A 22,530-nucleotide genomic window follows, 5' to 3' on the forward strand; every position below is an offset into this window, starting at 1 on the left:
TGATGCCAACATAAAGTAGACATTGATATTCCGCCTCCTGCTTCATAGATAACTCTGCGCAGTGCCCGGTGACATCACCGGACCAGCAAAGCGTTCCATATAGCTCCCTGTTACCGCCTACAACCCTCCCTTCATGTGCTCTGCATAATTATCCTGTGTGCCGGTGACGTCACCGGACCAGAGGGGTGTTACTTAGCGTTGCATGTTGCCGCTTACTAACCGCCCTCACTGTGCTCTGAATAATGTCTGTGGCTGCTGGTGACATCACCAGGCTCCTTACAAAGTGGAAGAAGAGGCTTCACTCTCCACAAAAGGGCCCGGTACGTTGCTGACTTGAAGAATATCTGCACTTACGTCACAGAATTTTCAGATTAGAAAACGGGGCATGACAAAGGGAAAATAAAGGTAACACACACAAGTAGGGACTATTTAGGTGACTAAAGTCCACTTAAACAAATGTCACCAATCCTGTACAACCCCTTTAAAGGAAAATGGAGGTGAAATTTCCAAATTTCCTTTTTTTTTTGTTGTAGATCTTTTAGGTTAATAATTTTTTTTCTTGCAACACAGCAAGGGTTAACAGCAAAATAAACCTCAATATACATAACTCTGATTCTGCAGTTTACAGAAATACCTCATATGTGGTGGTAAACTGCTGTAGGAGCAAATGGCAGTGGTCAGAAGGAAAGGAGCGCCATATGGTTTTTGGAGGCAGATTTTGCTAGAATGTTTTTTGGGCACCATTTTTAATTTGAAGAGACCTTGATGTACCCCTACAATGGAAACCCTCAAAAAGTGACCCCATTTTGGAAACTACACCTCTCAAAGAATATATTAAGGGGTGCACTGAGCACTTTAACTCCTTAAGCGTTTTACGGAATTTGGAAACACTTGGCTGTGAAAATGAATAGTTTCATTTCTTCCAATAAAATATAGTTCGGCCCAAATTTTTCATTCTCACAAGGGGTAACAGAAGAAAAAGCACCCCATAATTTGTTACCCATTTTCTCCTGAATATGGCAACACCCCATATGTGGTGGTAAACTGCTGTGGTGGCACATGCCAGGACTCAGAAAGGAAGGAGCACCATGTGGTTTTTGCAGCGCAGATTCTGATGGATTGGTTTAAGGGTGCCATTAGTTTTTATTGTTTGAGTGATTGTCTTATGTGGGTGTTCATTTTTTGTAGGATGAGGTGACATTTTCATTAATACCATATAGGGGTATATACAGTACAGACCAAAAGTTTGGACACACCTTCTCATTCAAAGAGTTTTCTTTATTTTCATGACTATGAAGGCATCAAAACTATGAATTAACACATGTGGAATTATATTCATAACAAACAAGTGTGAAACAACTGAAAATATGTCATATTCTAGGTTCTTCAAAGTAGCCACCTTTTGCTTTGATTACTGCTTTGCACACTCTTGGCATTCTCTTGATGAGCTTCAACAGGTAGTGTCCTGAAATGGTCTTCCAACAGTCTTGAAGGAGTTCCCAGAGATGCTTAGCACTTGTTGGCCCTTTTGCCTTCACTCTTCGGTCCAGCTCACCCCAAACCATCTCGATTGGGTTCAGGTCCGGTGACTGTGGAGGCCAGGTCATCTGGCGCAGCACCCCATCACTCTCCTTCATGGTCAAATAGCCCTTACTTTCAAAGTTTTCCCAATTTTTCGGCTGACTGACTGACCTTCATTTCTTAAAGTAATGATGGCCACTCGTTTTTCTTTACTTAGCTGCTTTTTTCTTGCCATAATACAAATTCTAACAGTCTATTCAGTAGGACTTGGATTAGTAGAACTACAGGTAACAGCACTCTGCTAGTCAATTGCACAAAGATATAAGCAAACACTGAAAGAATAAATGCTTCGTGGTCATACTTACTGCAAATGCAGCTAGAAGCTCTTTGCGAATATAATTGATCAAAAATATTTCGGGCCCATCTACCGGTCGTCAAGGTCGCTCCTAATCAGATGGGTCCTACTCTGACATGCCTCTCCTGGGCTTACAGCCTACAATCTGGGCAAAGTAGTACCAAGCTGCATCCTATGCAAGCCTCTCCCAGGCTGTGAGCCTGCAGTATGGGCTGGGTAGAATACAGCTGTACAAGCTATCTAATTAAAAGCACATGGTAAATGGGCTGGTGGTGCACGGTTCAATCTCACCACCAGGGGGAGCCACTCCCCTAGTGGCAGTGACAATGGGGAAAAAATAAACGAACCAGCACCTCCACAATAAGTCAATATAAGAACGCAGGTGCACGCTACCTTGGCTAAAACACACTTGGATTAGTAGAACTACAGGTAACAGCACTCTGATAGTCAATTGCACAAAGATATAAGCAAACACTGAAAGAATAAATGCTTGGTGGTCATACTTACTGCAAATGCAGCTAGAAGCTCTTTGCGAATATAATTGATCAAAAATATTTCGGGCCCATCTACCGGTCGTCAAGGTCGCTTCTAATCAGATGGGTCCTACTCTGACATGCCTCTCCTGGGCTTACAGCCTACAATCTGGGCAAAGTAGTACCAAGCTGCATCCTACGCATGCCTCTCCCAGGCTGTGAGCCTGCAGTATGGGCTGGGTAGAATACAGCTGTACAAGCTATCTAAATTAAAAGCACATGGTAAATGGGCTGGTGGTGCACGGTTCAATCTCACCACCAGGGGGAGCCACTCCCCTAGTGGCAGTGACAATGGGGAAAAAATAAACGAACCAGCACCTCCACAATAAGTGAATATAAGAACGCAGGTGCACGCTACCTTGGCTAAAACACACTTGGATTAGTAGAACTACAGGTAACAGCACTCTGCTAGTCAATTGCACAAAGATATAAGCAAACACTGAAAGAATAAATGCTTGGTGGTAATACTTGGTAAGCGCATGGTAAATGGGCTGGTGGTGCACGGTTCAATCTCACCACCAGGGGGAGTCACTGCCACTAGAGGAGTGGCTCCCCCTGGTGGTGAGATTGAACCGTGCACCACCAGCCCATTTACCATGTGCTTTTAATTAGATAGCTTGTACAGCTGTATTCTACCCAGCCCATACTGCAGGCTCACAGCCTGGGAGAGGCATGCGTAGGATGCAGCTTGGTACTACTTTGCCCAGATTGTAGGCTGTAAGCCCAGGAGAGGCATGTCAGAGTAGGCCCGAAAGATGGGCCCGAAATATTTTTGATCAATTATATTCGCAAAGAGCTTCTAGCTGCATTTGCAGTAAGTATGACCACCAAGCATTTATTCTTTCAGTGTTTGCTTATATCTTTGTGCAATTGACTAGCAGAGTGCTGTTACCTGTAGTTCTACTAATCCAAGTGTGTTTTAGCCAAGGTAGTGTGCACCTGCGTTCTTATATTCACTTATTGTGGAGGTGCTGGTTCGTTTATTTTTTCCCTATTCAGTAGGACTATCAGCTGTGTATCTACCTGACTTCTCCTCAACGCAACTGATGGTCCCAACCCCATTTATAAGGCAAGAAATCCCACTTATTAAACCTGACAGGGCACACCTGTGAAGTGAAAACCATTTCAGGGGACTACCTCTTGAAGCTCATCAAGAGAATGCCAAGAGTGTGCAAAGCAGTAATCAAAGCAAAAGGTGGCTACTTTGAAGAACCTAGAATATGACATATTTTCAGTTGTTTGTTATGTATATAATTCCACATGTGTTAATTCATAGTTTTGATGCCTTCAGTGTGAATCTACAATTTTCATAGTCATGAAAATAAAGAAAACTATTTGAATGAGAAGGTGTGTCCAAATTTTTGGTCTGTACTGTATTACTTTTTGATCACTCGATATTATGCATTTTGTAAGGCGAGGTGACAAACAAAAAGAACGTTCTGGCATAGTTTTTATTTACTTTATTTTTACAGCGTTCACCTAACAGAGTATATCATGTCATATTTTTGTAGACCAGGTTGTTATGGACACGTCGATACCTAATGTGTCTATTATTTTTATTTTTGCTACATTTTACACAGTCAAAGCATTTTTAAACAGAACAAAATCTTGTTTTTGTGTTGCCATATTTTTTTTATTTTTCTGGCGATTGTCTTAGGCAGGGTCTAATTTTTGCAGGATGAGATGGTTTGATTGGTACCATTTTGGAGTATATATGAATTCTTGATCACTTGGTATTACACTTTTTGTTAAGCAAGGTGACAAAAAAATATGTTTTTTTTTTTTTTTACAGAATTCACCTGAGGGGGCATATCATTGTTATGGACGCGTTGATAACTAATGTGTCTACTATTTTTATTTTTGTAAAGTTTTACACAGTAAAAGCATTTTTGAGAAGCATAAAATCTTGTTTTTGTGTTGCCTTGTTCAGAGAGCAATTTTATTTATTTTTTCTGGTGATTGTCTTAGGTAGGATATCATTTTCTGTGGGATGAGATGATAGTTTGATTGGTACCATTTTGGGGTACATATGATTTTTTTAACGCATGGTATTACACTTTTTGTGAGGCTAGGTGACCAAAAAATAGATGTTTTTGAACAATTTTTTATTTTTTTACAGTGTTCACCTGATGCGGCGATACCTAATGTCTACTTTTCTTTTTTTTTTTACAATTTTATAAAACTTAATTATGGGAAAAGGGCACTTTGAAACGTTTATTTTTTTATTATGTATTTATAATTTTTTTTGTCCCACTATGGGAATTCAACTTTTGGGGGTCTTATCCCCTCTACAATGCATTTCAATACATCTGCATTGTAATGCAGTTGCTGTAAGTGTATTACACAGTGTAATACACTTACAGCCTGCTTGCATGTGAGACCCAGAGAGCTGGGTCTCATAGGCTTACATGGAAGGCAGCACAATTCCTATGGAATGCATGGAGCTGCCTACCCAGCCATTGGGTCCTCGTCACTGCAGCGCTGGGACCAGATGGAGATAGGGAGGGAGCTCCCTCCACACACATTGTACATGCCGGGGTCAGCGCTGACCATGGCAAAGCTAGGTTTAATGTGCGGCATCAGTGTTTTCACTGATGCCAGCACATACAGCAGGGGTACGGCTAACAGGAACAGCTAGACCCCTGCTGCTGATCGGGTAGCTATACGGTGCTGGGATTTAAGTCACAATCTGGAACGCAGTACAGTTACAGCGCTGGTTTCCTACAGGTTAAACACAGCATAGGGAGAGCATAGGAAGACTGGGACTTCAGGGACTGTGCAGGGACTATAATCTGAAGCTGAAAGGATTCACAGGAAACAGTGCAGCTTGCCACAATCTCTGTGTAGGGCACAGAGCTATCTAACTGAATGGTGTCCACCTTGTTTTATAGATAAGCAATTTCATTAGGCCTTGATTCTCAAATTGGGGTACACCTGTCTCCTTCAACTGTCATTGGGGTGTCCGCATTGACAATGAAAGCTTATTTTACATACAGTAAGTGTTACTGTACAGTATGTCCTCCAAAGTTACGGGCAGTGGCAAAAATGTTGCTATAGCTGGAAGAAGTAGCAGCAGAAGAAGGGAGGGGGTGAAAGCAGTAGCCACAGCAAGAGGCCACAGCTGCCACTGTGATCCAGCGGTCATGTTTTGATGACCAATCCTGCTGTCTTTAAAAGGTTGACATCGGACACAGGCAGACAGGAGTCAGTGGGTTCCTCTGACACCACACTTAGTTGGCATAGCCCAGGAACAACCTCTGTGCCCTTACCTGTCCTGAATCTGCTTCTTTCCTTTGCTGCTTCTTCTGCCAGGCAAGTATTGTACAGTATGCCGTTGGCTCTGCTCCACTTTTCAGCAACGACCAGCTTATTGAGAACAGTCAGTCGTTACTAGCAAGCCCAGATTAGGTGGAGAGGTCTGCTGCTTCCTCCTGTAGGCACACAAGTAGCGACGAAGACAGTCGCGTGGGAACAGGTGTTGCGAGTGGTCAGGAACGCGTACATGAGACTGTTGAGGGTGACATAAGTGAAGAGCAGAAAGTAGAGGATGATGACGTAGCTAATTGCAAGAAGGAGCCAGGTGAAGAGGGGGCTTCATCATCATCATCATCATCATCAGGGGGTGAGTTTGGCAGCTTTCGCGTGAGACAGAGCTTGAGCCAGCAGGGTGATAGCGTGGCCATGAGTCAGCAGGGTGGCAGCAGTGTGAGGTCTGGAGCCAAACATTTCCAGGGTAGACCATCTGCTACTCAGGAGTCTACCTGTCCGCAAAACAACTAGCTGTACACGTCTTCATAGAGAAAGCGTCACATAGTCAGCACAGAGTGGTGGGGGTAAAATGCCATTCTCGTCAGTGTGGGAATTTTTCATCAAGTCGCTGGAGGACATCAGCGTGGCCGTATATAGGATCCTTTGGGCAGAAGATGAAGTGCCGACAAGGGTGAAAATGTTGGCATCACGGCCATGCATCAACACTTGGAGAGTCACAATAAAGTGGCCTGGAAAAACCGTGGTGCTAATGTAGTGGTACAGCCTGTCATATCTCCCAGAGGTCCGCACCCTTTCTCCAGCAGTCAAGGTTTCACCACCTCAGCAGAAGGGAGCTTTGTTTCCTTCCTATCGTCTACTGCTCCTTCTCCTTGTTCCTCACTCTTTCCGCCAGCAATCAATCACCGAGGCAATTGCAAAGAGACAACAAAATGCATGCACTCATCCAACGGTGCAGAAGCTGAATGTGCTCCTGGCCAAGTTGCTAGTCGTTGACTCTGCACATTTCAGAGAACTGAAGGCTTGTGCCGAGCCAAGGTGGAGAGTCCAAGCCATCACTACTTCTCTAAATAAGTTGTAACAGCAATGCATTCATACATGCAGCAGAAGGTGGGCCAGTCCTTGAACCTGTTAGTTCAAGGACTGGCCTAGCACCGACATGTGGAGCTGTAACTATGGTGAAGGACAATATATGTCCTTTACGGCCCACTGGGTAAATGTGGTTTCTACCCAGGCACATCAGCAACTTGGCCAGGTGATGGAAATGCTGCCTCTGCGTTCTCATGCTGTGATTTTGCCGCCAATGCTCTCCTCTGCCTTCTCTTCTTTCGGGTTTTCCTCAGCCTCCAAGGTAAGCACAGTTCTGAGTGGTCCTCCAGAATACCACCTATGCAAAGTATAGTGGTGTCACGTGGTTCTACACTTGGTCAGCCTAGGCGAAAGGAGCCACACAGGGGAGGTACTGGAAATAGAGATGGCCTTGCGGTTCGCCCAGCGTTCGTTTTGCAGCGAACTTTCTCCGTTCACATGCGACATATTCTTTTGCATTGCGCCGAACTTTGAACCATGACACATCCATCAGGTGGGACAGAACAGCCAATTGAGACGTTTCAGCACATGGACACATCCCCACCCTATAACAGTAATAATATTAATAATATTTTACACTCTGTGTTTTACCAGTGTAGGGAGAGGTTGCTTTGTGGAGCAGGGACAGACTGTTAGGGACCCCAAATGGTAGCTAGTAGGGCCACAAAAGTCCTTTTAAGGACTGGTATACACTGCGTGCAGAATTATTAGGCAAATGAGTATTTTGACCACATCATCCTCTTTATGCATGTTGTCTTACTCCAAGCTGTATAGGCTCGAAAGCCTACTACCAATTAAGCATATTAGGTGATGTGCATCTCTGTAATGAGAAGGGGTGTGGTCTAATGACATCAACACCCTATATTAGGTGTGCATAATTATTAGGCAACTTCCTTTCCTTTGGCAAAATGGGTCAAAAGAAGGACTTGACAGGCTCAGAAAAGTCAAAAATAGTGAGATATCTTGCAGAGGGATGCAGCACTCTTAAAATTGCAAAGCTTCTGAAGCGTGATCATCGAACAATCAAGCGTTTCATTCAAAATAGTCAACAGGGTCGCAAGAAACGTGTGGAAAAACCAAGGCGCAAAATAACTGCCCATGAACTGAGAAAAGTCAAGCGTGCAGCTGCCAAGATGCCACTTGCCACCAGTTTGGCCATATTTTAGAGCTGCAACATCACTGGAGTGCCCAAAAGCACAAGGTGTGCAATACTCACAGACATGGCCAAGGTAAGAAAGGCTGAAAGACGACCACCACTGAACAAGACACACAAGCTGAAACGTCAAGACTGGGCCAAGAAATATCTCAAGACTGATTTTTCTAAGGTTTTATGGACTGATGAAATGAGAGTGAGTCTTGATGGGCCAGATGGATGGGCCCGTGGCTGGATTGGTAAAGGGCAGAGAGCTCCAGTCCGACTCAGACGCCAGCAAGGTGGAGGTGGAGTACTGGTTTGGGCTGGTATCATCAAAGATGAGCTTGTGGGGCCTTTTCGGGTTGAGGATGGAGTCAAGCTCAACTCCCAGTCCTACTGCCAGTTTCTGGAAGACACCTTCTTCAAGCAGTGGTACAGGAAGAAGTCTGCATCCTTCAAGAAAAACATGATTTTCATGCAGGACAATGCTCCATCACACGCGTCCAAGTACTCCACAGCGTGGCTGGCAAGAAAGGGTATAAAAGAAGAAAATCTAATGACATGGCCTCCTTGTTCACCTGATCTGAACCCCATTGAGAACCTGTGGTCCATCATCAAATGTGAGATTTACAAGGAGGGAAAACAGTACACCTCTCTGAACAGTGTCTGGGAGGCTGTGGTTGCTGCACGCAATGTTGATGGTGAACAGATCAAAACACTGACAGAATCCATGGATGGCAGGCTTTTGAGTGTCCTTGCAAAGAAAGGTGGCTATATTGGTCACTGATTTGTTTTTGTTTTGTTTTTGAATGTCAGAAATGTATATTTGTGAATGTTGAGATGTTATATTGGTTTCACTGGTAAAAATAAATAATTGAAATGGGTATATATTTGTTTTTTGTTAAGTTGCCTAATAATTATGCACAGTAATAGTCACCTGCACACACAGATATCCCCCTAAAATAGCTAAAACTAAAAACAAACTAAAAACTACTTCCAAAAATATTCAGCTTTGATATTAATGAGTTTTTTGGGTTCATTGAGAACATGGTTGTTGTTCAATAATAAAATTAATCCTCAAAAATACAACTTGCCTAATAATTCTGCACTCCCTGTAGGTGTGCTATTGATAGGTGTGATATACTGAGGGGTGTGATATACTTATAATATACATTCTAACATAGAAAGTATATTATAGTGGATTTGTATTGTGCAGGAGTTGTGTGCGGTTCTGCTGCGATACCGCAGGTATATAGATGGTTATTGGAACAACTATTTGCAACGAGTGTGATATACCTGTTGCCCCAAAAAAAACGGATTGAGGGGTGCGATATAATTGCTTCCACAAAATACTGATTAAGGGGTTTGATATACCTGCTTCTACAAAATACTGATTAAAGGGTTCTATATACCTGCTTCCACAAAATACTGATTGAGGGGTGCGATATACCTGCTTCCACAAAATACTGATTAAGAGGTGCGATATACCTGCTTCCACCAAATATTGATTCAGGTGTTCAATATACCTGTTTCCACAAAATACTGATTGAGGGGTGCGATATACCTGCTTCCACAAAATACTGATTAAGGGGTGCGATATCACTGCTTCCACCAAATATTGATTCAGGTGTTCAATATACCTGTTTCCACAAAATACTGATTGAGGGGTGCGATATACCTGCTTCCACAAAATACTGATTACGAGGTGCGATATACCTGCTTCCACCAAATATTGATTCAGGTGTTCAATATACCTGTTTCCACAAAATACTGATTGAGGGGTGCGATATATCGGCTTCCACCAAATTCTGATTGAGGCCTGCGATATACCTGCTTCCACAAATACTGCTCTTCTCTAGGGACTTTGGCACAGGGTCATTTTGAAAATGACAGGCAGAGGAGGAGGCACGTTGTTCCGCAGGGTTGGTAGGGGTCTGGCAGGTGCGCCCCGGAGCCTAAGTGGGAAGTTGGAGAAGGTGCTTGCGATTACATCAAAGGACGCACCAGAGTTTGTTGACGTGGCTCACTCAGCCAACCGCTTCTGCACCCTCCTCATTCTCTTTATCTGCACCCTCCTCACTCTCTGCTGTGTTCACCCACAAAGACACCACAACCACTATAGCCCTTCCACTCAAGTCAGAGGAATTATTTTCCCATCCATTCCCAGACCTTACCGATGCGCAGCCATTCTTGGCATCAGAAGAGGAAGAAGAGGTGGCAACAGCCGCCTCCCAGCGGTCTGACAACAGTACCCAGATCAGCCCAAGGAGGGTGTTCCCCATTGTTACTGCCTACTCTGAGATCTCTAATGTCAGTGGTGGTGAAGGTGACGATGAGGACTTGTCGATGGACGTCACGTGGGTGCCCACAAGAGAGGAAGAGGAGGGGAGTTCAGAGGAAGAGACGGTGCAGCAGATAGGGAGGAGAAGGAGGAGAAGTAGGCAGAACTCGCAGTGCACAGGAGGCAAAAAGCAGACTGCAAATGTATCTGGAGCGAGCCATCCACCATGCTTGGTCACATCTTGTGCTCCCAGGACGCTGACACATTTTTTTTAACGTGTCAACTGCTGACAACAGTGTTGCCATCTGCAGTCTGTACTGTCAACGCATAAGTCGCTGTAAGCCCAACACTCTTCTAGGGACGACCGCCTTAAGAAGGCACCTGGCCTCCAATCACCGAGCCGAGTGGGAGTAACGCCGTCAGAACCCACAAAGCCACACTCCCAGCGCTCCACGTCCTGCCTCTTCTCCTTCTCCTCTCTCCTCCCATTTGTCCTCCATTTCACCTTCCACTGTGCCGTCATCGCGTTCATCTAGCACAAGGCAGGCTTCCATGGCCCAAATGTTCGAATGTAAAAAAATTATGACACTGGATAATCCTCTTGCCCAAATGCTGACCGCTGGCTTGTCGGAACTGCTAGCCCACCAACTACTGCCATTTAAATTGGTGGACTCGGAGGCCTTTGGAAAATTTGCGGCCATTGGCACACCGCAATGGAAGGTCCCCGGAAGTAAATATTTCTCCCAGAAGGGCATCCCTGAACTATATGGCCGTGTTCAGTGGCAAGTTAATATATCTCTGGCACACAGTGTCAGTGCAAAGATATATCTGAGCACAGACACGTGGTCTAGCAAACATGGGCAGGGAAGGTACATAACGTTTACTGCCCACTAGGTGAACCTTCTGACACCAGTCAAGCATGTAACCCGTGGCACCCATGTGGATTTTGTGTTACCACCACAGATTGCATGCAGGCCTGCCTCTTTTTCTCCTCCTCCTACTCCATCCTCCGTCTCCTCCTCAGCTGACTACTCCTTTTCCACTGCTACCGCCTCTTCTGCTGCACCCCCCAAACTCCCCAGAGCCTATTCGACATGCCAGGTGAAACGATGTCATGCTGTGCTACGGCTATTGTGCCTGGAAGCCAAGAGCCATAACGGTCTTGCACTCCTTTCAGCTCTGCGGTCACAGGCTAATCAGTGGCTAACCCCGCTCAATTTGACAGTTGGTAAAGTGGTGTGCAACAACGGTGCCAATCTGCTGAGCGTGCTGAAACAGGGAAAAATGACACGCGTCCTGAACTTAGTCGGGCAGCGATTCGTTGCCAAATACCCCGGGGTCCAGGACATCTTGCGGCAGGCCAGGTAAACTTCTGGCCATTTTAGAAGATCTTACACGGCCATGGCTCGCCTTGTTGACGTTCAGCGGTGACACCACTTGCCCGTCAGACATCTGTTTTGTGACTGCCCGACGCACTGGAACTCCACCTTGTATATGCTTGATAGGCTGCTCCAGCAGAAACGGGCTGTTAATGACTACCTGTACGAACTCTGCGTCTTTTTCCCTTGCCAGTGGCTGCTCATGCGTGACGCATGCAGACTTCTGCGGCCATTTGATGAGATCACCAAACTGGTCAGTCGCAGCCAGGGCGCCATCAGTGACATCGTACCTTACGCCTTCTTTCTCGAGCGTGCATTGCATTGTGTCATTGATAAAGCCATATAGGAGCAGGAGTAGGAAGATGAGGAAGTCGCAAAGCTGATTGAATTCACAGGGGGGCTACTCCATCTGAGACAAGTCAGCAGGAGTCTGAAGAGGAGTCAGAGGAGGATGGTGCCTAGGTGGAGCAGGAGGAGGAGGAGCAAGAAGAGAGGGCTTTAAACTTTTCTGGGATCCCTGGTGTTGTCCGTGAATGGGGGGAGGAGACCAAGGACGACATTCTCCTGGCCGATGAGCAGGAGCCAGGCCACTCCACCGCTTCCAATTTAGTACAAATGGGGGCCTTCATGCTCCAGTGTTTGAAGAGGGACCCCCGTATAAAAAGCATAAAGGTCAAGAACCTGTACTGGGTGGCAACTTACTTAGACCCCCAATACAAACACAAAATGGCGGACATGTTACCAGCATCACAGAGGGCTGTCAGAATGCAGCATTTTCAGGCCTTGCTGCGAGAGATAATGCATTCTGCTGTTGCGGGCGCTGGCAGGGGAATTTCCACCCACAGCGAAGCAGGTGCGGGTAACAATCCTACCGCGCCTGCAAAAAGAGGGCGGTTTGAAGATGTATTGGTCACTTCGGATATGAGATCATTCTTGCAACCAACCCATCGACAGCCTTCCTCCGGATCCAGCCTCAGGAAACGCCTAGACCAACAGGTGTCCGACTACATCAGGTTAACGGCCGATGTTGACGCTCTGAGAAGCAATGAACCCCTTGACTACTGGGTGTGCAGGCTTGACCTATGACTAGAGCTGGCACAATTTGCCATCGAACTCTTGGCTTGCCCTTCATTGAGTGTCCTGTCTGAAAGGACGTTCAGCGCAGCAGGGGGGATCGTGACCGATAAGCGCACTCGCCTAGCTCACCACAGTATGGACTACCTCACATTTCTAAAAATGAATGAGGCATGGATCTCGGAGAAGGCAACACCTGTGATGACCACAATTAATTGAATTTCCTCATGCCAGCCCACACATATCTGCCACCACCCAGAACAAATAATGGTCCCTGTCTTATGTAAATACAGCGGCATAAAAGGCCTTTTCTGTCCGGTGAATGCCTAATGTTTGGGACCTCAGAGAAATTCAACACCTGTGGCGACCACATGTTATCGAATTTCAACTATTATCATTTGGTGTTTTTTCAAGAGGGGGTATTTCATTAGCCATGTTTTAAATCCAATTTTATATTTTTTGTTCTTTTAAACATATGTATTTGTACTGGCCTGCAGTAAAATTGATATCCAATGACCGTCTAATATACCTCCAGCCACATAATTACTTGTTTTTTTCTGTCCGGTGAATTACAAATTTTTGGGGCCTGTAGTCCACTGGCCTGCAGTAAAATTATAATATACCTCCAGCCACATAATCACTTGATCATTTATGTACGGTGAATGCATAATTTTTGGGGCCTGTAATCTATCTGGCCAACAGTAAAATGACTAAAGAGCTGAGACCCGGTCTAAAACCTTCCCGGACACCTGATGTACCTATGTGCCAAATTTAGTAAAGATCGGTCCACTCATTTGGTCGCGCATAAAGAACGTCCAGACAGAGAGACGTCTAGACAGACAGACAGACAGGAACTCATTTTTAAATGTATAAGAGACTAGCAGAAGGACCCGGCTTCGCACGGGTATATTTCATCTATTTCATTTTATGTTTCCGTGTGTCGTAAAAAAAAAAAAAAACTGTTTCCCCAATAATAGTGACCTCTACAGTACCCGCCCCTTTAACAATAACCTCCACAGTTTCCTCCCCTTTAACAGTGATCTCCACAGTGCCTGCCCCTTTAACAGTGACCTCCATAGTGGCTGCCCCTTTAACATTGACCTCCACAGTGCCCGCCCCTTTAACAGTAACCTCCACAGTGCCAGCCCCTTTAGCAGTGACTGCATCTTTAGCAGTGACCGTCACAGTGCCTGCCCCTTTAACAGTGACCTCCACAGTGCTTGTCCCTTTAATAGTGACCACCCCTTTAACAGTGACCTCCACAGTGCTTGTCCCTTTAATAGTGACCGCCCCTTTAACAGTGACCTCCACAGTACCCGCCCCTTTAACAATGACCTCCACAGTTCCCGCCCCTTTAACATTAACCACCCCTTTAACAGTGACCTTCATAGTGGCTGCCCCTTCAACAGTGACCTTCACAGTGCCCGCCCATTTAACAGTGACCTCCACAGTGCTCGCCCCTTTAACAGTGACCTCCACAGTGCCCGCTCCTTTAACAGTGACCGCATATTTAACAGTGACCTGCACAGTGCCTGCCACTTTAACATTGACCACCCCTTTAACAGTGACCATCACAGTGCCCGCCCCTTTAACAGTGATTTCCACAGTGCCCGCCCCTTTAACAGTACCCGCACCTTTAACAGTGACCTCCACAGTTCTCGCCCCTTTAACACTGACCACCCCTTTAACAGTGACCTTCATAGTGGCTGCCCATTTAACAGTGACCTCCACAGTGCTCGCCCTTTTAACAGTGACCTCCACAGTGCCCGCTCCTTTAACAGTGACCGCATCTTTAACAGTGAACTGCACAGTGCCTACCCCTTTAACAGTGACCGCCACAGTATCCGCTCTTTAACAGTGCCTGCCCCTTTAACATTCACCTCCACAGTTTCCTCCCCTTTAACAGTGACCTCCACAGTGCCTGCCCCTTTAAAAGTGACTTCCACAGTAACCGCCCCTTTAACATTGACCACCCCTTTAACAGAGACCTTCATAGTGGCTGCCCCTTTAACAGTGACCTCCACAGTACCCGCCCCTTTAACAGTGACCTTCACAGTGCCCGTCCCTTTAACAGTGACCTCCACAGTGCACGCCCCTTTAACAGTGACCTCCACAGTACACACCCCTTTAATAATGACCTCCACAATGCCTGCCCCTTTAACATTGACCACCCCTTTAACAGTGACCTCCACAGTGCCCGCCCCTTTAATAGTGACCTCTACAGTGTCCGCCTCTAACAGTGACTTCCACAATGCCCACACATTTAATAGTGGCCGCCCTTTAACAGTGATCTTCACAATGCCCGCCCCTGTAACAGTAATAGATAGCAAAACTATCACAGCAGCATGTCCGGTGTGTCTATTTTATTGGAAGCCAAGAGTGCACACACAAGTAAAGTACAACGTTTCGGCTACGCAGTAGCCTTTATAAAGTACTGCGTAGCCGAAACGTTGTACTTTACTTGTGTGTGCACTCTTGGCTTCCAATAAATAGACACACCGGACATGCTGCTGTGATTGTTTTGCTATCTATTACTGTTCCTTGGACTGCTGTGGATCTGTGGTCCTGTCGCGGCTGGTGCATTCCGGGATTGGTCGAGAGGTTTGTTTGTGCTGCTCTACAATTTTTCTTTTGCACCCCTGTAACAGTGACCTTCACAGTACCCACCCCTTTAGCATTGACCACCCCTTTAACAGTGACCTTCATAGTGGCCGCCCCTTTAACAGTTACCGCCACAGTACCCGCTCTTTAACAGTGCCTGCCCCTTTAACATTCACCTCCACAGTTTCCTCCCCTTCAACAGTGACCTCCAAAGTGCCTGCCCCTTTAAAAGTGACTTCCACAGTAACCGCCCCTTTCACAGTGACCGCCCCTTTAACAGTGACTTTCACATTGACTGCCCCTTTAACAGTGACTTTCACAGTGACCGCCCCCTTAAGTGACCGCCCCTTTAACATTGATTTTCACAGTGACCGCCCCTTTAACAGTGATTTTCACAGTGACCGACCCTTTAACAGTGACCACCCCTTTAACAGTGACTGCCCCTTTAACAGTGACTTTCACAGTCGCTGCCCCTTTAAAAGTAAAATTATACAGTGGCCGCCCCTTTAAAAGTGACTTTCACAGTGACCCCCCCTTTAGCAGTGAATTTCACAGTGACCGCCCCTTTAGCAGTGACTTTCACAGTGACCGCCCCTTTAACAGTGACTTTCAGAGTGACCGCCCCTTTAACAGTGACTTTCACAGTGACCGCCCCTTTAACAGGGACCTTCATAGCGCCCGCCCCTTTAATAACAATGACCTCCACAGTGCCCGCCCATTTAATAACAGTGACCTTCACAGTGCCCACCCATTTAATAAGAGTGACCTCCACAGTGCCCGCCTCCTTAATAATAGTGACCTCCACTGTGCCCGTCCCTTTAAAAACAGTGACGTCCACATTGCCCGCCCTTTTAAGCAGTAAAGAAAAATGGCTGGGTTGTTATGGAAACCTGGAGTAAAACTGTGTATATAGCAGTTGGGATTTGAAGAGAAAGACTTGTAGGCTTGTATTGTGGGGGCGCTCATTTTTGGGGAATATCTCCGGAACGGTACGTCCTAGAGAGCTGAGACACGGTCTAAAACCTTCCCGGACACCTGATGTACCTGTGTGCCAAATTTGGTGAAGATTGGTCCAGTCGTTTGGTCGCGCATAAAAAACGTCCAGACAGACAGAAACTCATTTTTATATACACTCACCTAAAGAATTATTAGGAACACCTGTTCTATTTCTCATTAATGCAATTATCTAGTCAAACAATCACATGGCAGTTGCTTCAATGCATTTAGGGGTGAGGTCCTGGTCAAGACAATCTCCTGAACTCCAAACTGAATGTCAGAATGGGAAAGAAAGGTAATTTAGGAATTTTGAGCGTGGCATGGTTGTTGGTGCCAGACGGGCCGATCTTAATATTTCACAATCTGCTCAGTTACTGGGATTTTCACGCACAACCATTTCTAGGGTTTACAAAGAATGGTGTGAAAAGGGAAAAACATCCAGTATGCGGCAGTCCTGTGGGCAAAAATGCCTTGTGGATGCTAGAGGTCAGAGGAGAATGGGCCGACTGATTCAAACTGATAGAAGAGCAACGTTGACTGAAATAACCACTCGTTACAACCGAGGTATGCAGCAAAGCATTTGTGAAGCCACAACATGCACAACCTTGAGGCGGATGGGCTACAACAGCAGAAGACCCCACCGGGTACCACTCATCTCCACTACAAATAGGAAAAAGAGGCTACAATTTGCATGAGCTCACCAAAATTGGACTGTTGAAGACTGGAAAAATGTTGCCTGGTCTGATGAGTCTCGATTTCTGTTGAGACATTCAAATGGTAGAGTCCGAATTTGGCGTAAAGAGAATGAGAACATGTATCCATCCTCTGATGGCTACTTCCAGCAGGATAATGCAACATGTCACATAGCTCGAATCATTTCAAATTGGCTTCTTGAACATTACAATGAGTTCACTGTACTAAAATGGCCCCCACAGTCACCAGATCTCAACCCAATAGAGCATCTTTGGGATGTGGTGGAACGGGAGCTTCATGCCCTGGATGTGCATCCCTCAAATCTCCATCAACTGCAAGATGTTATCCTATCAATATGGGCCAACATTTCTAAAGAATGCTATCAGCACCTTGTTGAATCAATGCCACGTAGAATTAAGGCAGTTCTGAAGGCAAAAGGGGGTCCAACACCGTATTAGTATGGTGTTCCTAATAATTCTTTAGGTGAGTGTATATAAGAAACTAGCAGAAGGACCCAGCTTCGCACGGGTATATTTCATCTATTTAATTTAAAGTTTCTGTGTCGTTAAAAGATATCGACAGTTTCTCCCGTAACAGTGACCTCTACAACACCCCGCCTCACTGTCTGCTGAGCTGTGTATCTAATCCTATGCTGTGTGATACTGTCTGCTGAGCTGTGTATCTCATCCTATCCTGTGTGATACTGTCTGCTGAGCTATGTATCTAATCCTATCCTGTGATACTGTCTGCTGAGCTATGTATCTAATCCTATCCTGTGTGATACTGCCTGCTGAGCTGTGTATCTAATCCTATCATGTGATACTTCCCGCTGAGCTGTGTATCTAATCCTATCCTGTGTGATACTGTCTGCTGAGCTGTGTATCTAAGCCTATCCTGTGCGATACTGTCTGCTGAGCTGTGTATCTAATCCTTGCTGAGCTGTGTATCCAATGCTATCCTGTGTGACACTGTCTGCTGAGCTGTGTATCTAATCCTGTCCTGTGTGATACTGTCTGCTGAGCTGTGTATCTAATCTTATGTTGTGTGATACTGTCTGCTGAGCTGTGTATCTAATCCTATCCTGTGTGATACTGTCTGCTGAGCTATATATCTAATCCTATCCTATGTGATACTGTCTGCTGAGCTGTGTATCTAATCCTACCCTGTGTGATATTGTCTGCTGAGCTGTGTATCTAATCCTATCCTGTGCGATACTGTCTGCTGAGCTGTGTATCTAATCCTATCCTGTGAGATACTGTCTGCTGAGCTGTGTATCTAATCCTATCCTGTGTGATACTGTCTGCTGAACTATATATCTAATCCTATCCTATGTGATACTGTCTGCTGAGCTGTGTATCTAATCCTACCCTGTGTGATATTGTCTGCTGAGCTGTGTATCTAATCCTATCCCGTGTGATACTGTCTACTGAGCTGTGTATCTAATCCTGTCCTGTGTGATACTGTCTGCTGAGCTGTGTATCTAATCTTATGTTGTGTGATACTGTCTTCTGAGTGGTGTATCTAATCCTATCCTGTGTGATACTGTCTGCTGAGCTATGTATCTAATCCTATCCTGTGTGATACCTTCTGCTGAGCTGTGTATCTAATCCTATCCTGTGTGATACTGTCTGCTGAGCTGTGTATCTAATCCTATCTTGTGTGATACTGTCGGCTGAGCTGTGTATCTAATCCTATCCTGCGTGATACTGTCTGCTGAGCTGTGAATCTAATCATATCCTTTGTGATACTGTCTGCTGAGCTGTGTATCTAATCCTATCCTGTGTGATAATGTCTGATGAGCTGTGTATCTAATCCGATCCTGTGTGATACTGTCTGTTGAGCTGTGTATCTAATCCTATCATGTGTGATACTGTCTGCTGTGTATCTAAGTCTATTGTGTGATACTGTCTGCTGAGCTGTGCATGTCGTTGTGTGGCCTTAGCCTAAAGCTGACTTATAGCTGTGAAGAAAAATGGCTGGGTTGTTTTGTATTGGCTAATGCAGGTAATTTTTGGGGAATATCTCAGGAACGGTACGTCCTAGAGAGCTGAGACTCTAAAACCTTCCCGGACACCTGGTGTACCTGTGTGCCAAATTAGGTGAAGATCGGTTCAGTCGTTTGGTCGTGCATAAAGAACGTCCAGACAGACGTCTAGACAGACAGAGACAGAAACTAATTTTTATAATATAAGAGACTAGCAGAAGGACCCCGCTTCGTACGGGTATATAGATCTATTTGTTTATATATACATAAAATGCAAACATCATTCAGTATTCCAGTGAAAGGCCCCGTCCATTACATACATCCCCCACTTAATTTGCATTGGATTATAGATTTTATTTGTGTTCAGGTCGGCTATAAGTCATGCACCTACCTACCTCCCTCCACTATGAAAGCAGTAGAGTTGTGCCGGAACTGCTGTACGGAGGGCAGGCTGAAGAGGCCCACGCCATTGAGGTATTAAAATAAAGAGGGCTTAGGGAGGGTGGGGCAAGACGAGCTGTCGGCAACATGCCGGAGCCGCTGCGAACTTAAATAGCGCTCGCCCCGCCTCCCCTCACACAAATGCGGCAAGATCCTCTTGCCTAAAACTTGTGTTCAGGTCGGCTATAAGTCATGCACCTATCTACCTCCCTCCACTATGAAAGCAGTAGAGTTGTGCCAGAACTGCTGTACGGAGGGCAGGCTGAAGAGGCCAAAATACCACAAGACATAGATTCAGGTGATTATGTTTAATGAAATAGGTTATAACACCAGATTACTAAAAGCCTTAGACATTTCACATCGTGGGTCAGGAATGTATCGCGTATAGCATACTGACTTCCATCTGCCTAACTGCTTGATAATATGCACCGGAACATTATGTTTGGATGCCGCAGAGGTTGCTCCAATGCAGAAAGAGTGCCCTGTGATCGTGCTGGGAACCACCCCTTCATCCCTCAGTAACATGCAAACAAATCTCATGAAATTCTGGCTACTCAAAGGCGCCACCCAAGTTTTAAGAGAGGAGAATCGCCAGGAGCAACCCCAAGGAAAAGTAACCATTCCTGTAAGGCTTCACTGGACACCACCTATTACAAGTAGGAAAATACCTAACTGCCATCTGTTGTCCCACTGGGGCAGTCTTTGAAGAGGCCAAAGTAAGAATGTAACACACACCATCTCATGCTAACTGATTCTTCCTTAAATAGTTCTTACAGCTAGCGGCACAAGTAAATTCCCCTGGTCTCAGGAAGCCGTAAAAGGCTAGGTACATCGCGGTCTTGATTAACAAGCTAACATATTTACCAAAGGGGTACCTCTGTAGCTTATCAGACAGTAATCTGAACATAGCTCCCGTAAACGGCTGACGAGAAGGACGAACTATAACGACCCCCTTCTGTATACCTTTCAAAAGCATCCTTATCGGATGCGCTGAGAACAAGGAGGGTTGATCGGGGTGCCGCATATACAAATGATATACAAAAGACAGTACATACTGGGAACAGATCGGTGTTACAATAAATGTATAAAAACAGAGTAAGCTCCAAACCAATAAGGGACTAGTATCCCCCCGTACACAGTAGCGCAGTATCAGCTAGGTGGGGCACATATAGCAATAGAGGCATCCAGAGCATACATACACCAACACTCCAAACATTTAAGGGAGTGTAAGCCTGGATGCCGCCCACAACAAGCGGAGACTGCAGGAGATAAGGGGGGAAAAAAGCACTGTTTAAAGTGCAAGTGCAATAAATACCTACTGACCCTGGTCTGAAACTGTTTCAGACCAGGGTCAGTAGGTATTTATTGCACTTGCACTTTAAACAGTGCTTTTTTCCCCCCTTATCTCCTGCAGTCTCCGCTTGTTGTGGGCGGCATCCAGGCTTACACTCCCTTAAATGTTTGGAGTGTTGGTGTATGTATGCTCTGGATGCCTCTATTGCTATATGTGCCCCACCTAGCTGATACTGCGCTACTGTGTACGGGGGGATACTAGTCCCTTATTGGTTTGGAGCTTACTCTGTTTTTATACATTTATTGTAACACCGATCTGTTCCCAGTATGTACTGTCTTTTGTATATGTTTTTTAATTGATATACCATCTATCATGTTGGATATCCAATAAAGAATAATTAATTAAAATTACTCTCTGTGTGGTTGCTCTCTGAGCTGTGTAGGTGATAATACGAATAACTCCATGCGAGATATTTATGATATACAGTCATGTGAAAAAATTAGGACACCTTTTGAAAGCATGTGGTTTTTTGTAACATTTTTAATAAATGGTTATTTCATCTCCGTTTCAACAATACAGAGAGATTAAAGTAATCCAACTAAACAAAGAAAACTGAAGAAAAGTCTTTTCAAGATCTTCTGTAAATGTCATTCTACAAAAATGCCTATTCTAACTGAGGAAAAAGATAGGACACCCTCACATGTATTCCCTCTTAAATTGGCTCAGATCTCACACAGGTATATCACACCAGGTGCACATAATTAGTAGATCGTTACTCTGCATGTTGAATGAGGCTTGCCCTATTTAAACCTCAGACATTTAGTTTGGTGTGCTCCTGACTGTTGAAGTGAGAGTGAGCACCATGGTGAGAGCAAAAGAGCTGTCAGAGGACTTCAGAAAAAAGATTGTAGCAGCCTATGAGTCTGGGAAGGGATTTAAAAAGATCTCAAAAGATTTTGAAATCAGCCATTCCACTGTCCGGAAGATAGTCTACAAGTGGAGGGCTTTCAAAACAACTGCCAACATGCCCAGGACTGGTCGCCCCAGCAAGTTCACCCCAAGAGCAGACCGCAAGATGCTAAAAGAGGTATCCAAAAACCCTAAAGTGTCATCTCGAGAACTACAGCAGGCTCTGGCTACTGTTGATGTAGAAGTACATGCCTCTACAATCAGAAAGAGACTGTACAAGTTTAACTTGCATGGGAGGTGTGCAAGGAGGAAACCTTTGCTTTCCAAGAGAAACATCGAGGCCAGACTGACATTTGCCAGCGATAAAGTTGACAAAGACCAGGACTTCTGGAATAATGTTCTTTGGACAGATGAGTCCAAAATTGAATTATTTGGACACAACAGCAGAGGACATGTTTGGCGTAAACCAAACACAGCATTCCAAGAAAAGAACCTCATACCAACTGTGAAGCATGGAGGTGGAAGTGTCATGGTTTGGGGCTGCTTTGCTGCAGCAGGACCTGGTCAGCTCACCATCATAGAATCCACGATGAATTCTACTGTGTATCAGAAGGTGCTTGAAGAACATGTGAGACCATCAGTTAGAAAATTAAAGCTGAAGCGGAACTGGACCATGCAACATGACAATGACCCAAAACATACTAGTAAATCAACCAAAGATTGGCTGAAAAAGAAGAAATGGAGAGTCCTGGAATGGCCAAGTCAAAGTCCAGATTTGAATCCCATTGAGATGCTGTGGGGTGACTTGAAAAGGGCTGTACGTGCAAGAAACCCCTCAAACATCTCACAGCTGAAAAAGTTCTGCATTGAGGAGTGGGGTAAAATTTCCTCAGACCGATGTCGAAGACTGGTAGATGGCTACAAGAACCGTCTCACTGCAGTTATTTCAGCCAAAGGAGGTAACACTCGCTATTAGGG

The sequence above is a fragment of the Bufo bufo genome, chromosome 7 (genome assembly GCF_905171765.1).
Source record: "Bufo bufo chromosome 7, aBufBuf1.1, whole genome shotgun sequence".
Lineage (NCBI taxonomy): Eukaryota > Metazoa > Chordata > Amphibia > Anura > Bufonidae > Bufo > Bufo bufo.